The sequence below is a fragment of the Coloeus monedula genome (genome assembly GCF_965178545.1).
Source record: "Coloeus monedula genome assembly, chromosome: Z".
Taxonomy (NCBI): domain Eukaryota; kingdom Metazoa; phylum Chordata; class Aves; order Passeriformes; family Corvidae; genus Coloeus; species Coloeus monedula.
Window position 1 is genome coordinate 83,005,299 of NC_138822.1, and position 17,033 is coordinate 83,022,331.

Genomic DNA, 17,033 nt, shown 5'->3' on the forward strand with positions numbered 1-17,033 from the left:
TCAGCCCAGATCCCAAATGCTGTTTGCCCAACACATAATGCTGCAGAATCCAAAGCAGAATCCTAAGGAAAGAAAACAATTACCTTTTTTACTGGATTGATCAGGGCTTCTGTGCGGTTCTGCAGTCAAATAACAAAATAATAACACCTGGAGCTCAGGGATACTGTATCTCCCTGTTATAGTTATTGTAGTTGTATAGTTATCCCTGTTACAGTTATCCTGTATTGTAGTTACAGAGTTATCCCGGTGTAGTTATTGATGCACAAATAGACAGTTGTTCCCCTTGCCTCTTTCAGCCCGATTGGCTGAAGGGGGAAAATTCCTCTGATTTTATTTCTCAGTAATCATACAATACACAAACCTCTTAACTCCGGATGGTTGGTAGATTTTATTACTCAATCGGGGCACAATGATTTGCATAATCACTGTGTTGTGATGGCTATTAGGCCCGTCCACTGCGATAGAAATGAAAACTTTGTGCTCAGTGTGGTGGACTGAGGAGACCCCATCTCGATTCTCTGCCCTGCCACAGACTTCTGACACCATCTGGGCAAATTATTCACAGTTTATCAATATTGTGTCTCCATGCTCTGTGTGAACATCCACTCACCAGCAAGTGATGACCTGATACTTCAGCAATTAATTGTCAGTAATACATAATCGAGAGACGCTCAGACACCGTGTGAATCAGCTGTGAAGAAACCACACCTCAGCCTCTTCTTGTGTTCGTCTTTCCTTTCCAAAACACCCACTTTGGTACAGTCAGTGTCACAATATTATGCATCTTAATGATCATTACTATTAAATAACGTTACATTCTAATACTGGAATAAAGAGAAAACACCCCACCATCAGAACCACCGTGTATTTTCGTAATAATTTACTCCCAAAATTACTGCTATTATACAAGAGAGATAAAGAATCAAGCATATTCATCAGTTTGGTCAAAAGCATTTGTTGTTTCAGCCTCAGAAAGAAATACAGTCTCAATTCAGGGTAGTGACTAAAACATTTATTGCAGTTCCAGTGAGCTCAATATTTTTGAAGCCTATACTGAAGTGTTTACTGACATGAAAACTCATTTTTTTCCCCTAGATGCTGGCTTTGATTCTGAAAACTCGTATGTGTGTGATCACCTTCACTTCGTAAGTCAGCAGTTAGTGGGAACACTTGAGTGTAGTGGCACATGAGAACACACAATTGCAGCCTAAGGAGTCCCAACACAGCTTCTTTATTTCTCATCTAGATTTTTAAGTTTGGTTTAACTGCAAAACTCCTAAAAACCACCATTTTAACATATTAAAATGGAGCCATTTCTAGCTGCCCAGAGCCCCCCAGAATTTGGGTGGTGGGGTGGGTATGATTCAAATAATCTTTTTCCATCTGTAAATAATAATAATTCAAAAAAAGGCTTATCTTGAATTTGCCAAACTCCATACAGGCTGAGAAAGTCAATATTGGGCTGAAAAAATTTCATCCCAAAGGTCACTGCTAATTTTTAAGAAGTTCTGAGTGGTGGCGTGTGCTGATCTCACAAACAGAGATGTCTTTTGTTCTCAGCATAACTTCGGGCAATAATTCTATAATTAAATACAGATGGATATGGGGGTCACTAACATAGATATCTAACAACCACCATTATCAAGTAGCATTTCCTGGGCTACCTCCTTATGGTATCCAACCTATAAATAAATGCTAACCTCAGTGAAGAGCTAATGCTTAGAGTTACGGCCCTGAAAAAAACCTAGGTTTTTGCAGTAAGTATACAAGTTATGGCTTAGTATTTTTACCCATAATTAAGATGTATTTCCAAAGAGCAGCTGCCATCAAGCTGACATAAACTTGACATGATTTTCCCCTTAGTAAAATCCATCATGGCAACTTAGCAACCACATCTTATCTCTGATTCATCACGTTACGTGGTTGAAGGGAAAACCAGATAAAGTTGCTTGCATTAGAAGGAAAGGGGCTTTTTTTTTTTTTTTCTTCATTAAGGTGTTGTGTTTCAGTACAGTAAATTCCTGTGGTGTCGTCTGCAGGGTGCAGTCAATCACCATAAAGGAGTTTTAAACCACCTTACAGATGCCAAAGGATTAAACTTCAGGCTGGTGAAGTATTGCGAAGGCACTGGTCTTTTTTACTCTCAGTTTGTCATTCAGTAATTTCAGACAGAACACATCTCTCTGGGTCTCACTGTCCCCTACACTTAATGAGAGTCAAGCGTGTTGCATGGGAGTTTTTGGGGTTTACTGAGTTTAATCCTGGTGACAAAATACCAGGACGAAGGAAGACTTGTTATGACTTCAGCCCCTATACCCTTCACCTCCCTTGCCACCATCATCTTCTGACTTTATTTTCTGAACTAGCTTTAACCATTTCCTTCTTTAGACATTTTACATACTCAGATATGCACATATCAGTAACAAAATTTTGGGGACACAGAAGAGTCTGGAAACTGGGCCCAACGATCCCAAGCTGAAAGCGAAGAAATGCATTTTGTTGGTGGCAATTTTTTTACCAGCTCCTACCGCAAGTAACTTCATTAGCTGAAAAACTTTGTGTTAGTGAAAAAAAATTAGCTGTGGCTCAGCTAGGTGCTATAAATAAATCCAATAGCTGAATTTCACAGTTAGACTAAAGCCTTTGTCATCCCTTACTCATCACACCTATAGCACTGTCAAAGAGCTGTAAAGGTTAATGGTGCATCCGACTGACGTAACACGTCCCTGGTAAGCACAAATTGAGTGACTGGTTTAATGTGCAGAAGGGGTTTTTTTTAAACCACCAAAGCTGGGAACAAAATAAGATTTTGTACATTTGTGAGAATGCGTGTCTGGTCCTCACCTGTCAGCAGCTGTGTGCAGAAAAGATCCTTGCCTTATCCATAAGTCATGGGTCACCTCTGCCCTTGCATATTTGAGAAGTGAACAGCCATCCTTTCAAAAACACAGCCTGACAGCCTTCCTGAGATTAGAGAGGACATTAACAGGCATCCATACACAAAAGGACTGCCTGGGGATTGAGGAACAAAATGTAAAACACTACACAATCTTGGATTTACACCTAAATTTATCGATGCTGTTTTCCTAAGTTACTTGATTCCGTAACCATAACAGCATTTAAATGTCATTTGTTGCCTAGTTCTCTCTCTCACACGGGCACAGAAAACAGACACACATATGCTGTTGTTCATCTTGCTGTCACCAAGAGTACAGAATTGTCATAGAATCAGGGAATGGTTTGAGCTGGGGGGGGGAGCTTGAAGATCATCTCTGTTACATGACATCGTTCTGTTATCATTGGCACTGTTTGTGTTGCGTCTGCACTGGAATACACCAGTCCAGAACCAAATCCTGTCATGCTCAGTGCCATGCAAATAGTTTTCAGAGGTAGGCATAGGGATTTTCCAATCCATGTCTCAGCTGGAAGACAGTGGATATCAAAAGCAGGCCAACGTGGGGAGCAGGGCAGCAAGGAAACTAATGGATTTTTTTCAGGGAATTACAAGTCTCTGCTTAGCCCTGCCTCACTGCTGACAGACGGGCAGGATTTTCAGGCATGGAGGCAGCAGAGAGTCTTAGGGAGGGATTTAGAGGATGGGGAAGCAGCTCCATGAATTTTGAAAGGTGGGGGATTTAGTCTCTGTGCAGTGAGCAGCATGAAGAAAAAGCAGGGGTATTAAGGAGTGCAAAGAGAAGGGTGTCTGAGGCTGGTGCTGCAGCAGAGGACAGGCAGGAGCAATTCACTAAATACAGGTGTGGAAAGTGGGAGGGAGACCCAAGGGCCACAAACTCTTTCAGGCACAGAGTTGGTGTTTGCCACCATGGACTTGCACGATGTGTTTTCGTCGGACCATGGAAAATGGTGCCAGTAGAAATATTTTGAGTGGGAATACAGCTGCCACCAAAGCACCAGGGATGGCTGACACGTCCCCACAGCTTCGGAATCAGGTCTGGCTTCCACGTCTGCTAACGGAAAAGGCACTCAAAGAGCCCTTTGGGGACAAACACAAGGAGCTGCAGTGGTGACCAAAGTCCTTTGTGGCATGGATTTTCCCTCAGGTCTCTGAAATGTGGATCTGTGCAGGGCAGCCTATGCCTGCCCCAAGTCTCTCTATTGATAGGTTTCATATAGATGAGGTGACATGAGTGTTTTGGTGTCCCAGCTGGGGCCAGGCCTTCCATCAGCAGCTTCCCCAGGGCACAGTGGCCCCATCTAAGCCTGGAGAAGGAGGAAATTCACAGGCTGTAGCCTAGGGGTCCCTGGGAGCAGTTAGCAAAGGGCATGAAGCTGGAACAGGCTGGCCAGATCCAGGGATCACACTGATCCTCTTGGAGCCAGATCCCAGCCCAGCCTGATCCCTGGAACCCCCACCTGAATGAGAAGGACAGCCAGGAGAGCTGGTGTCACACCAGAGGTCATCAGTGCCCGGAAAGTCACAGCACTCGGTTTAAAGATTAATAGATGGTCTCTTTCTCCAGGCTGTAAAAGTGGGTGGGTAAAAACCAAATCACAGACCTCGTGGCTCTGGAGGCTGCAGCCTGTGCAATAATGTTAGCATTAGCAAGCTGGAGTCATGCAGATAATAGGAAACCATGTGCAGGTCTCAGCATAAGGTCTGGGATTCTCAGTGAGTCAGAGGGATTGGGAAACATTTGTAAAAATAACCAGAATTCCCCCTCCTGTATTTTTTCCTATGACTCACCCCACAGAAAAGAGAGAATATGAAAAAGACGTAAATCTCTGCAGTAAATTTTTAACACGACACGTCACAGAGAAAAGGTACATGAATCTACGCTTTTTCTCTACTTCCATTAAGAAACTCAATTTTCCTGCATTTTCTAATACTTTTGTGGTATGAGTTCACAGTCCAGCAGTATGGTGGAGAAAATGAAGTGCAACATATCAGTCCATCCACCCACTAGCACATATCCCGAGTCCTTTATCCCCTTTTCTCTCCAGGAGAAAGCTGCAGATGGAAGAAGCTGTGGCCTGTCATTACTCTGGTGCTGAACTGGGGGGTGTTGTTGAAGGAGAAGCATCAGAAATGGAAATTGTGCCTTCAGAGATGGCAAACTCTGGCTGGGCACACATTTTGTTTGTAAGAAACGTAATTTATGCACATTGGGCCAGTCAAATCCGCCGTCGAAATCCTGTCAGAGCTCCAGTTTGTCACTGTAACTTTTTCCACCACCACAGGTGTTTTGAGGTCTTTGGAGGAATAATTTGATGTGCAACGCCTGGCACAATAGAAATGGAGAAAAATGAATAACTGAGTGTCTGGTATCATCATGAAGAGCTGTTGGTATCTTGAAGCCGAGTCAATTAATAACAGAGTGTAACTTATGACAATACAAAACTGATCGCTGGGATAGAGCTGATTTAATTAATTATGGAGGTGACACATTCCTCCCCCCTTAATTTTCTGTCCTTTTAAAAAACACATCCTATGACCCCATCACTAAGGGAAGCTTGATGAATTCATACTAGAACTGAACAAGTTTTTTGCTTGAAGAGACTTCTCAAAACATATAATTTCCCCTCTCTTTATAGAAATAAACACCACAAGGAAAGTCCCTCTTCTTGTGACTTCAGGTTGTTGAAAGCAATGAAAACGTCGGCATTAGTGAGGAATGGGGGACTTGGGTATTTTAATTTTCCTCTATAAAATTTAAATACATATCTATATCTATATATCTATGTATCTATCTATATCTGTATCTCTGTATATCTGTATCTATATACAGATACATGTATAGGTATAGATATGTTAAAAATCTGGAGGTGGGGAGAAGAATTTGGAGCAGTTAAAACAAAACCAGGTGTCATTGCCCTAAATTGCTATTACCCAAGCCCCCACCCTAGTGGTTCTCCAGCCACTGTTATCCCATCCAGCTGTAGGCTGATAAGGGAGCCTGGGAATACCCCAAGAAGCCCCACTAGGGCTTGGCAGGCTGTTCCTGTGTGCTGCCTGACCATTCTTGGCTCAAGCAGGGATTCATCCCTGCACACATTCCCATGGCAACCCCGGTTTCTCTCTTCTCCCTGAACACTCACCTCCGGAGAACACTTATTGCCATGCTGATGGCAACCAGCAGCAGGAGGCTTCCGCTGAGAGACACCATGACAATGGCATAGGTGGAGGGTGGTGAACCTTGAGGAGAAATCACAGGTGAGTTTTGCCAACAGACAGCTTCGGGAAACACAGCCTTTTGTGAAATTACAGGTTGTTACAGGCTGAAAACACTGACAGTCCTGCTGCAAACCATGGGTGGAGGGGGGTGGCCAGCTCTGTGTTAGAAGGGTGTTCCTGGAACTACTTTTTCTTCAAAAATCTCATAGCTCAATCAAGCAACTCGCGTGTCTTTATCTACCAAAGAGCAAAGCAAAACTCCTTTTCAGTTTGCAGAAATGCAGCCGTGTGGATCTCGGGGTGGGAAAGTCTGCCCTGCACTGTTAGACCACAAAGTTATTTCCCATATTGTCCCCCTATTTATAGTAAAGCAGTAGCAGGATCCCGAATCTTACTGCCTGTCTAGCCAGCACTGTCCATCCACTTCCACCCTTTCCAATCTGTTTCCATCCTTTTTTTTTCTTGGATATAATTCCAAACTTAAAGGAATGAAGACTGGCTTACATCCCAAATCTACCCCTGCCTCCAAAGCTCCCACTGCTCTCTTGTGCTGCAACCCCTCCTTTTATTTCCACCATTCTTTCCACCCTAAAACCCCAGCCGAAGCATGTCTACCCTGGCTGATTCATCCACTGCTTGTGAGCCCACTCAACACCCTGTATCTGCTAACCTGACAGACTTGCTAACACTCTCAGCAGTGTCCCCACACAAATAAGCACTGAAAAAATGATTTAAAAACAGGAGAGTAAAACACCTTCTTCCTGGAAAATCACCGTGTTGTACAAATCTTCACCACCAGCACGGGCCATCCTGAAAAGTTAAGAAAAGACATTCAGATCCCAGCACATTTAAAAAAAACAGCACACGGTTCAAAACCAGCACATTTAGTTCAGATTCCTTCATGACACCTGAGTATTTCACCATCTCTAATGTGAATTACCTTTACAACTGGAGATCAAAGCAAGATGTGTTAAGGGACAGATCCCAAAGACAGAAGTTAATCTGACACAAAAACCCTGAATGTTTCTGTTAAGGCAGTGAGCTTCCACTGTCTTGAGTTTGACTTCATGTTTATCCATGGCATCTAATCTTTGTAGAATCACAGGATTCTAGAATGTTTTGTGTTGGAAGGGACCTTAGAGCCCACCCAGTTCCAACCCTGCCATGGGCAGGGACACCTTCCACTATCCCAGGTTACTCCAAGCCCCATCCAACCTGGCCTTAAACATGTATAGGGATGGAATTTTGGCATGGACAACAACACTGGCATCACACTCTGACACATACAGCAGACACTTCTATCTAATCCTGGCCAATTTGCCCCAGGACCCAGAGCCTTTTCTTCTGCTACCTCCAGAAGTGGTAGCTAAATAGACTGTCCAGGCTTTGCTCTTATCCATAAATGCATGTGAATAAACTGAAATGTCAGCCCAGAATCTGCTCCAGGATGTCATGTGAAATTTCCCCTGGAGATATTCTCCCTCTCCCCAAGGAGAGCTGGGCTGAGTCTTACTGAGAATGGAAAATCAACTTGCTTACTAGAGAGTCCTCCAGCTCCCCAAGACACCAACTCGTTTTGTCCCATCAGTAAGATGTCCTGAGGAGAGCCTCAGTGTCACCCTTGTTTTTAAAAAGAAGTCAAGAAAACACACCATGGAAATTAAAATATCGAGCAGAATTAGGTTACAAATTTATGGATTACCTTGTGACTGCTGAAGATCCTTGTGTCAGCATCATGCTGCTTAGCCCTTGCCTGAAAGTAAAGCTGGTCTGAAGGGTTTGAGACTAATTGCTCACTTCATTTGCCTCTGTTGATTGCTTCCTTCTCTCCCTGGTTTTTATAGGGCAAGGTAATCTCTTCCGTGGGTAGACAATCAATAAAGTGTGGAGGTGGATCAAACAGAGGCTTTACTCACCATCCTTTGGATAAGCAATTGTTTTCACAGTCTTTCTGGTGGAGCAGGAGGAACAGCTGGACTCCACCCAGGAGCCTGACAGGGCTCCCACAGGGCATGAGACCCCTCTGATGTGCATGAACTCCTCATGAACTCCACGTGCCCAGGACTTACTGCAGAAACATACTGTGTCCCAGGAGGGGTGCCTTTGGGTCTTTTCCAGAAGCCTGGGTGGAGAGGGCAGGTTTGGGTGCTCTCCAGGCAAGGGAAGCCCACCAGCTGCGACTGCAGGACTATGGCAAGTGAGCCCCGTCCTTGCTGTCTGGGGTTGAACAGTCTGACCTGGCTCTCTGCACTGAAAGGAACCAGGTAGGAGTTTAAGGAGCTGTTGTTGAGCTGTCAAATGGAGACAGCCAGTTTAGGGCTTCAAAAGTGCTTCATTTTGGTGTTTCTTACAGCCTGGCTTCACTGCACCACAGGCAGGAGGACAACATCAATCTATCTCTGAAGCACCTACCCCTTCCCATGCCTTTGTTAGGGAAGCCACATCTGCACAGCTCTGAACCTTGTTCTGCTCTGCAGGAGCCCCCATTCCCTCTGCCAGACTGGGGCTGAGCTGGCAGCTTCACCAAGTTATCTCATGAAAGGCTGCGGTTGCCTGTGCTCTGTGGTCACAGAAGGAGTGGTGCTCCAGGGTGGAGACCTTTTCTTCGTTAATGCAGGCACAAAGAAAACATTAATAAAGTCCAGATTGGCAGGTATTTCCAAAGAATAGAGATTGACAGGTTTTTCTGCTGTGCCTAGACAAATAGGTGCACAACAATTTCACCTCCTCCAACGTCACAGCAAAAAACAGGACCCAAGCACCTCTCTGAGTCCCCTGGAGATTGTTTGGAAGGGTTTCAGGTGCCCACAGTTTTGAGAATGACCACAACTGTGAATTTTCCTCTATAGTTTAAGAAAAGAGCAAATTAACTACGTTAAATAGATTTTACACAGAGATGAACAGCAGAGACCAGGCCTTCAGACACATACAGGTATTTTTTTTTTTTTGTTTAAGCCACACATCAACTCTTCATTTTGTGTCACCTGCAGATGAGGACACTTAGTCTGTATGAACCTCCTCTCCCTCCTGCAGGGCATCAATGGAGTTGTGTTTGGCTTTAAGCATGAACAAGCCCACTGTTAAAATAGTTCCCGTGCTGTACATGCCACAAAAGAGTTCCTGAGCAGGGAGGACTTTGTATTCAGGCAGGTGCCGGTGTTTTCCTTCTTTATCAAACAAAGGGAAAGCTCAAATCAAAGCTGAGATTGCTTTGTGGAACCCATTTGTGATTTTTGAGTCTGATCCAAAGGTCACCAAAGTAATGCGAATCTCTGTTGATTTCTCTGGTATCCAGGCTGTGCTTCTAGAGGAAAAGCTGCTAAATACACAGCAGACCTCACTCTTGAAAGCCACTGGACATCTACATGGTGGATCTACATCCCTTGTGCATGCCCAGTGTGAAGATGTGGTGGAAGCAACTGGGACGTGTTCTTGTCTTGTGAATAGAAATTCACTTTTATTGAACTTTCAAAGACAATAAGGAAAAAAAGCAATGGATGCTCTAAATATTCCTGAATGTGAATAGTCTTATTTTTAAAAAATTTAATATGTGAATATGTATTCTTTTTTTCTTTTTCATTCTGGTGTCACCTCACCCCAAACTCAGTTTTGTGGAGAAGCTTGCAATCACAGTGTGGGGAGCTGTGGTGGAGGAGGAGGCAGCTCTTTCCTGCAGAAACACCTTATTTCACGTGGATTGGATGCAGTTCCACCTCTGAAAACTGCCAGCACAGATAACAACAATCCCAGTGAGACCAGGGCAGGCAGCCAAGTGTGCATGAGGCCACAGAGGCCCACACCACAGGTCGCAAGGGTGTGAGCTGTGTGCAAGGCCAGAGCTTCTCAGTACCACTGTAGATTTTTTACCTGCTCTGGGACTTATTGGTGAATACTTGGCTAGTGGTTTGGAGATCAAAAATTTTGTATGTGAGGGTATCTATCAAGGATAATATTACTATAATGGAAAAAAAAGCCCTCTCAAAATTGCACTGAATAATCCAAGGCAGGTGGGTAAAACAGTGTCAAAATAAATTCAGAATCATAGAATCACAGAGTCATATGGGTTGGAAGGGACCTTAAAGACCATCTTGTTCCATCCCCCTGCCATGCTTGTCTGGGCATAAACTCCATGGAAAAACCTCCTGGAGGAAAGAGAAGCTACTGGAGATGATAGGAAAGCAGGGTATGTCCTATAGGAGCTCCTTCAGCAGCTTTTCTTAGCAGAGTGATTCTGCTTTAAACGCCAGCAGGGTGAACGTGTTTACCAAAGAGGGTCAGAGGAAACATTTCACTTTGGTTTTGTTAATTCCTCAGTGATACAGCCTCAATAACACAGGTTTCCTGCAGAGGAGCTATTTTTTGGACATAAATTTTTGCAAAACTTACACTAAACCTTTGTCACAGCTACCTCAAGGTTTTACACTACATAAAAATTATGGAAAAGGAAAAAGAACCTGAGGAAATCTGAACTCTAAAAGGCACAGGAATTGACTTCATCAGTAATACAAAACAAAAGGTGCAGTGATTTTTTTTTTTTGCTGTTAACAAGCAGGGCCTCATCCTGCTTGCCATACCCAGGTCAGACAAAACTTCTCAATCTGTACTGTAACACCTCGAAGAAACTTTTTCTGGCAGAGATACCTTTTTCATAATCATCAAGGTTTTATATTCATCAACGTTATCAATCTCAGAAGCAGTAAATGCTCGGATATGCTGTCTGCTTCAAATAACTCGATCATGACTCACAAGGCCAGGTTGGATGGGGCTTGGAGCAACCTGATCTGATGGAAAATGTTCCTGCCTACGGCAGGGGGTGGAACTGGATGAGCTTTAACATCCCTTCCAAACCAAACTGTTCCAGAGTTGTGTGTATTGCACCTTCCGTTTTAGAGCAAGGTCAGCAAAAGGTAGAAAGGGTCTTTGAGGGAGATGGCTTGAAGGCACGTAAAATTACGGTCCTGAGAGAAGGTCTGTTCCCATGTCCTGGAATAAGGGAAAGCACATATCTTCATGTTTTTGCTTGGCACACTTCTTCACCAACATAAATAGCTGTGCTAAAGGATCTCAGAAGCAAACACTGCAAGCCCTAGGTCCTGGAGAAGCACCACCACATCTCGAGGACAGAGCCCACCTCTGGGCAGTTCTGTGGGGTAAAACACAGCTCTGTGGGGTAAAAAAATTACTGTCAGTCCATTTGGAAAGTCAAATCACAGCCCAGTGTGTAGCCTGTGCTGTGAGTTGTGCCATTCTCAGGGGGTTTTGGTTTCCAGAACACTAAAACTAAGGTCTGTGAGACTGCTAACACCCTTTGCCTCTCTTGAGATAACAGCTGTCGAGGTGATATTTGGTCACTTACGCAGGTTTCTTCAAGGTGTTGACAAGCTGCACGTCATATGTTAGAAAAGCTGAGTGTTTATTTTCCACACCAACACGTCATTTATTTTGCATTAAGGGCAGCAACAGCGCGTGTTGTTCTGTGTGAGCAAATTAACCGTGCCTGGGACCATTCCCACGTGGCACTGGAGAGCTGCAGCCTCATCACGGCACTCTCACCTTCCAGCTCAGGGTGGCCACATCCAAACTGCCATCAGGAGAGGCTGAAGGTCTGGGTCACTCTCCATCTGTGCTGGGAAGTGTTCCCCAATGGGCTCAAACACAGCCCTGCCAAGGCCACTGCAATGAGTTAGCCAAGTTAAGTCAATTTGTGTAGACACAGGATACGTGTGCTGAGGATACAGCCATATCACCTACTGAGAAAACCTTCCAGTATCCTTTTTTTTCCTTGTCTTTGTGATGCCAGCTGGTGGAAGGGTTGAGTTGGTGAAACACAAGAGTTTAATGGGATTGTTGTCACTTTAATGTGTACAAGCTTTGCCACAAGTGGAAAGCAAACAAAAAGCGACTGTTGATAACAAGCTTCCCTAGATATTTATCCAAGTGATTTGTTTAGGTGGAGGCCTCTCTTTGTTGGTTTTCAAGAATCACGTTCTTGACCTTTATCAGCATGAGGAATTATTTTTTAATTCAAAACACCTCATTCATGCTTAGTTCTGAGATATATGCTCCATCACAGCCTTTGTCGTTGTGGTCTGTGAATCAGCTACAGACCAGGCAAACGGTGCTTGCATTTCCTGAGTGGGCATAAATAACCAAGTGGAAATTGGACATTTCGAGTGTGAGTGTTCAATTTGAAGCGTATTTGTTGCTTATTCAATCTGTCATTTGTGTGAGCTGTGCATTTAGTGCACAGCTCCACAACTCCAGCAGCACACTTGCTATGCTCTGGAAAGTCCCTGGGGAACACAGGACGGTCTGAACACCGCTGAGCTGGGAGCAGAAAACAAATAAATCTGCTTTAGGTGCTTTGTGTCTGCTCCGGGGCCTGAACGGGCTGGTTCTCAAATGGTGAGGGACAATGGGTTGCTCTACACGCCTGACCACATCCAGGAGCTCTGGCACTCAGAAGCCATTAGGGCGGTAATTTCTTATTGAGCAATGGGATTACTTTATGTCTGGGCAAAATTTTTGATCTATAGTGGTAAGAGACTTTACCACCACACTGCAGTCGGGTTCATTCATCACAGAAAGCAGCACAGTGTCACTCTGTGCAATAATCTATAGAGTATCCTGTATCCTGAATATTCTGTGCAGCTAGTTCCCTATCTCATAAAGCTGATTGGGAAAAGGTACATAAAGACTACAGAGCTATGGGGCTGCTCATGTTGGAGGGATGGCTACAACTTAATCTGGAAAAATGAAAACCAAAAAGACTTGATAAGATGCCTATGAAATAAGGCCAGACATGGAGAAAGTGGACAGCAACGGCCAGTAGTCAACTGGCAGTTTGTCTCATCCAGTGCAAGAAGCCCAGGGCATAAAATGAGGCTAAATTTGGCAGCTCCAATCATCAAAAGCTGGTTTTATTTTTTTTCCCCACAAGCTGTATTTAAGCTGTGGAGTTTATTGCCACAAGATGCTTTAAGCTGCTAAAAGAGCGCCTAGGTTTTAAAAAGTCACTGCTTGCGTTCATGGAAGAAAAAATCCATTGAGGGTTATTAAAAACAAGACATCATGTCTAGGTCAGAAAACCCATGAGCAGTAAATCATTAGTAGCTGAAACAACATTCTGGGAACATATCTGTAACTGCTGGTGTGCTTTCACAAAGTATCTGATTTCCTCTGTTACTGGGAACAGGGTACTGCTACAGGTGAGCTTTAGGTCTGACCTGGCCCAGCTTTTCTGGTGGTTTTGCTGCTTTTTTTTCCCACGCCACAAAAGCCATAATTCTGCTGGTTCCGTGAGTCTTGTCAGCTCACCTAATACCTGAGCAAACTGTGAAGGGTAGGGCATGAAAACAGACCGTGCCCTTCCTCCCCTGCCTCCCAGATCTGCCAGCTGCACCAAGGAACTGTACAGCCAGGTGATTTAACCTCACGGGGATTTGCTGGGAATGAGGCGAATATTGAGCGAGCAACTCTGCTGGGCACGGCTAAAACCACTTTTGGATGCTGGTGGTGCTGTACTGGTGTGGGAGATCCTTTGTGTTTGGGGCTGAAACCTCTAGCAAGGACATGAATTCCCCTCAGGAAAGGCCTGATAATCAGGGTGTTGCAGGTCACCAAGGAAAGACCTGGGGGAATACAGCTGCAGTCTTCAAAATAAACTGACTTGGGCGTGTCTTCCTTTATTTCCATGGATCCACAAGGCACGTCCTGAAATTGTACTACATATACTTCTGAAGGTCTTCAAAATAACCAGAGGCAGAAATTTCTGCCATTAAACTCTTCGACAAATTATTTGTGAATTAAAATACTTCTAAAAAGATATTCTTGGGGATAAATTTCCCAGTTGTTTTCTTCAGTGGAGTAAGCATCGCATTAAATTACAGGGAAGCTCAACTATTATCTCATACTTTTCTTTTTTTTTTTTTATTATAGACTTTTTATCCACATGAATGATAAAGAAACTACAACAGAGTTAAATACCTTTTTTGATAACAGTGATTATATTCTTAATTACACTCAATATTAAATTGTAAAATATTTCCAGAGGAGTACAATCGTAATTCATACAGCAGGCAAAATACCAGAGGAGGAAAGGGATGAGGGAGAGGGGTGTGAGAATCTCCAGACTGCTTTTAAAAAGCACTGTGTATGGCTAACTCTGCTCTATCCATCCATCCATCCATCCATCCGTCCGCCCGTCCATCCAAACGTGGTTCTGGCCCATCTGGTGAGACGTTCACTTCCTTCCATAAAACAATCACTATTCCAAAGCAAAAGGTGAACTGGCAGATGTTGTCAGTGTCTGTGGCATTGAAAGGACCAGCAATTCCTTTCACAGCTTATCTGCACGATTCAAAAGCATTTTTTTCTATCAAGCTCAATAGTCCTTCTAAAAACACAAAGACTTAAACTTTGGTACCACCAAAAAAAAAAAAAAAATATCAAGGACAGGCATTTTTTTTTGTTGTTTTGTGTTTACTAATAAATGGCTGCTACATTCTATTCGACATGGTTGTCCATGATACTATGAGGTCACTTGTCCTTAGGTTCAGAGGAACCTGATTTTTTTTTTATTTAGATCCCCAAACACTTCCATTTCACAGTCTATATACAAGTCAGGTTTCTGACTGGGTTATAACTTATAAGGTAACAGCTGCAAAAGCTCCTGTGCTTCTGGGAATTAAAAGAAAAAAAAAGAGAGAGAGGGAGAAAGAGAGAGAGAGAGAGAAAGTGTTACCGACATTAAGCCAAAGTTTGAGACACTCACAGAATTATGACACTTACTTACAACCCTTGAGAAAAGAACACACGTAGGTCATCTGCTCTGGGAGCATCCCCTGAGACTCTGATAGTGAATATCTGTGGGGTCATGTGGAAATATTCGCAATAAAGGTGAAGTGCAAACTTAAACTGACTGCAGCGCGATTAAACACAACCAGATCTGCTGTGGGAAGGAACTCAGGGCCCAGCAAGGGCAGCTGAGGGGCTCAGGGCAAGAACTGAGGGGTTCCTCTGCAGGGCAAAGGGTCTCCAGCCCCTGGGAGCGCTGCGTGGGCAGGGATGTGCAAACACGTCTCATCCTGAAGAGACTTTTCCTGCCTGGCACGTGAAGGACCTGAAATTGCTTCTGAACAACAGAGCTGCGGTTCTCCGCCTGGCTGGTTCAGCTGAGCAGTTAAGTAACAACTAATCTTTCAAAAGCACCGGGGCTGCTTAGAGAAATCCCCGCTGTCTGCAGGGATGGCGTGCGGCTGGAAACAAAAGCGGCGTGAGGGGCGCATCCATCCTTCATGCTCTCGGCAAACAGGCACGGAACGCTCGCTGCCGTGATGCCAGCACCGTCCTTGCAGGGACTGGGAGCAGATGGAAGCCCGGTGCTGGGAACAAACTGTTCCTCTCCTCCGATGCCGCCATCCTCAGGTAGATTTTTATTGTGCATCGAGTGCTGCGGACAAGGCGCTCGGGGCAGGACCTGCTGCTTCTCATCTGGGGAGGCGTGCTGTTTTATTCAGGATACTAATGCCGCGGAATTTGTTTTAAATCAGCGCCCAGATTGCTGTAGACTCGATTGGAAAACGGTGGCAGTCAGTAAGAAAGTGTGCACAAGAGGGCAAAGGAGACAAGCTCGATGCTTAGATTTATCTCCTTATCTCAGCAGGCAGAGCTCAGGGCCACAGATACTGGTGATCTGGTTACTCTGTACTTACTCCTACTCTTTTTAAGAATCTGCTTCTTCTACAGCTCAGGCAAACCTCCATCATGTCTACTACCAAGCCCTTCTCAGATGTCCCAGACTCTCTTGAATGCCTCTCTTTTGTGCATTACTGAGATCTCAGTGTATGAGTAGCTCTTCTTTTTCTAATCCCCCTACTTCTCCTCAGGGATTTTTTCAGTGAATCCACAAGCCAGATTTTGTGGCGTAACACAGTAGCAAGGCTAACAGCTTTTGGCATCTGTCTCCAATCCCTAATCTCCTTGTTTTACCAGGAAAAGAACCAAGAGAATGTCATTTAAATGTTAAGACTTCAGCACCCAAAACTGGAATCTCCCAGGCCACTGGGGATGGAGGTGGTGTTTCTATTAAATGAAGGCTCCTAATAAACGGTCCTGAAAAATGTAGTGTTTGGTTTAGGAAGGCTCTGGATGTGGGCAGCAGGATAATTACCTTCTGTAGGACACTGAACTAAAGAACCACCATCAGTGGGGTTCTGTGAAACTCCCAAAATATGATGAAGTACTGCTTTTTCCTGGAGCTAAAGGAGTTCCATTAAGGGCAGAAAAGCCCCTCCCTACCTGGAGTGTGAATGGTTTTTTTTTGCAGTCTGAATGCCAAGGTATTTCCCTCCTTCCACTGAAGGTACATGATCTTGATGACACTTTCCAGTATCAGGAAAAGCACATGCTCAGGCAATTAGAGTCATGGAATGGTTTGGGTTGAAAAGAACCTTAAAGATCCTCTCACCCTACCCCTGCCATGGGCAGCGACACCTTCCACTATCCCAGGCTGCTCCAAGCCTGATCCAGCCTGGCCTTGGACACTGCCAGGGATCCAGGGGCAGCCACAGCTGCTCTGGGCACCCTGTGCCAGGGCCTCACCACCCTCACAGGGAAGAATTTCTTCCTGATATTTAATGCAAAGCTACTCTCTTTCAGATTCAAGCCATTGCCTTTTGTCCTGTCACTACAGGACTCATGGGTCACCTCCCAACACTACATCCCACCCCAGTGAGGCCTTGTAAGTCGTGCCACGTGTTATTTATCAGCTTTAGACTGTAGCACAACACGTGCACAGAGAGGGCTTTGACACCAGAACCAGCAACATCAAGCAACAGAATGATCCTCTTAATCCTTGCAATGGCTGCAAAGGAAAACAGGCAGCCAGGTCAGGTGGAAT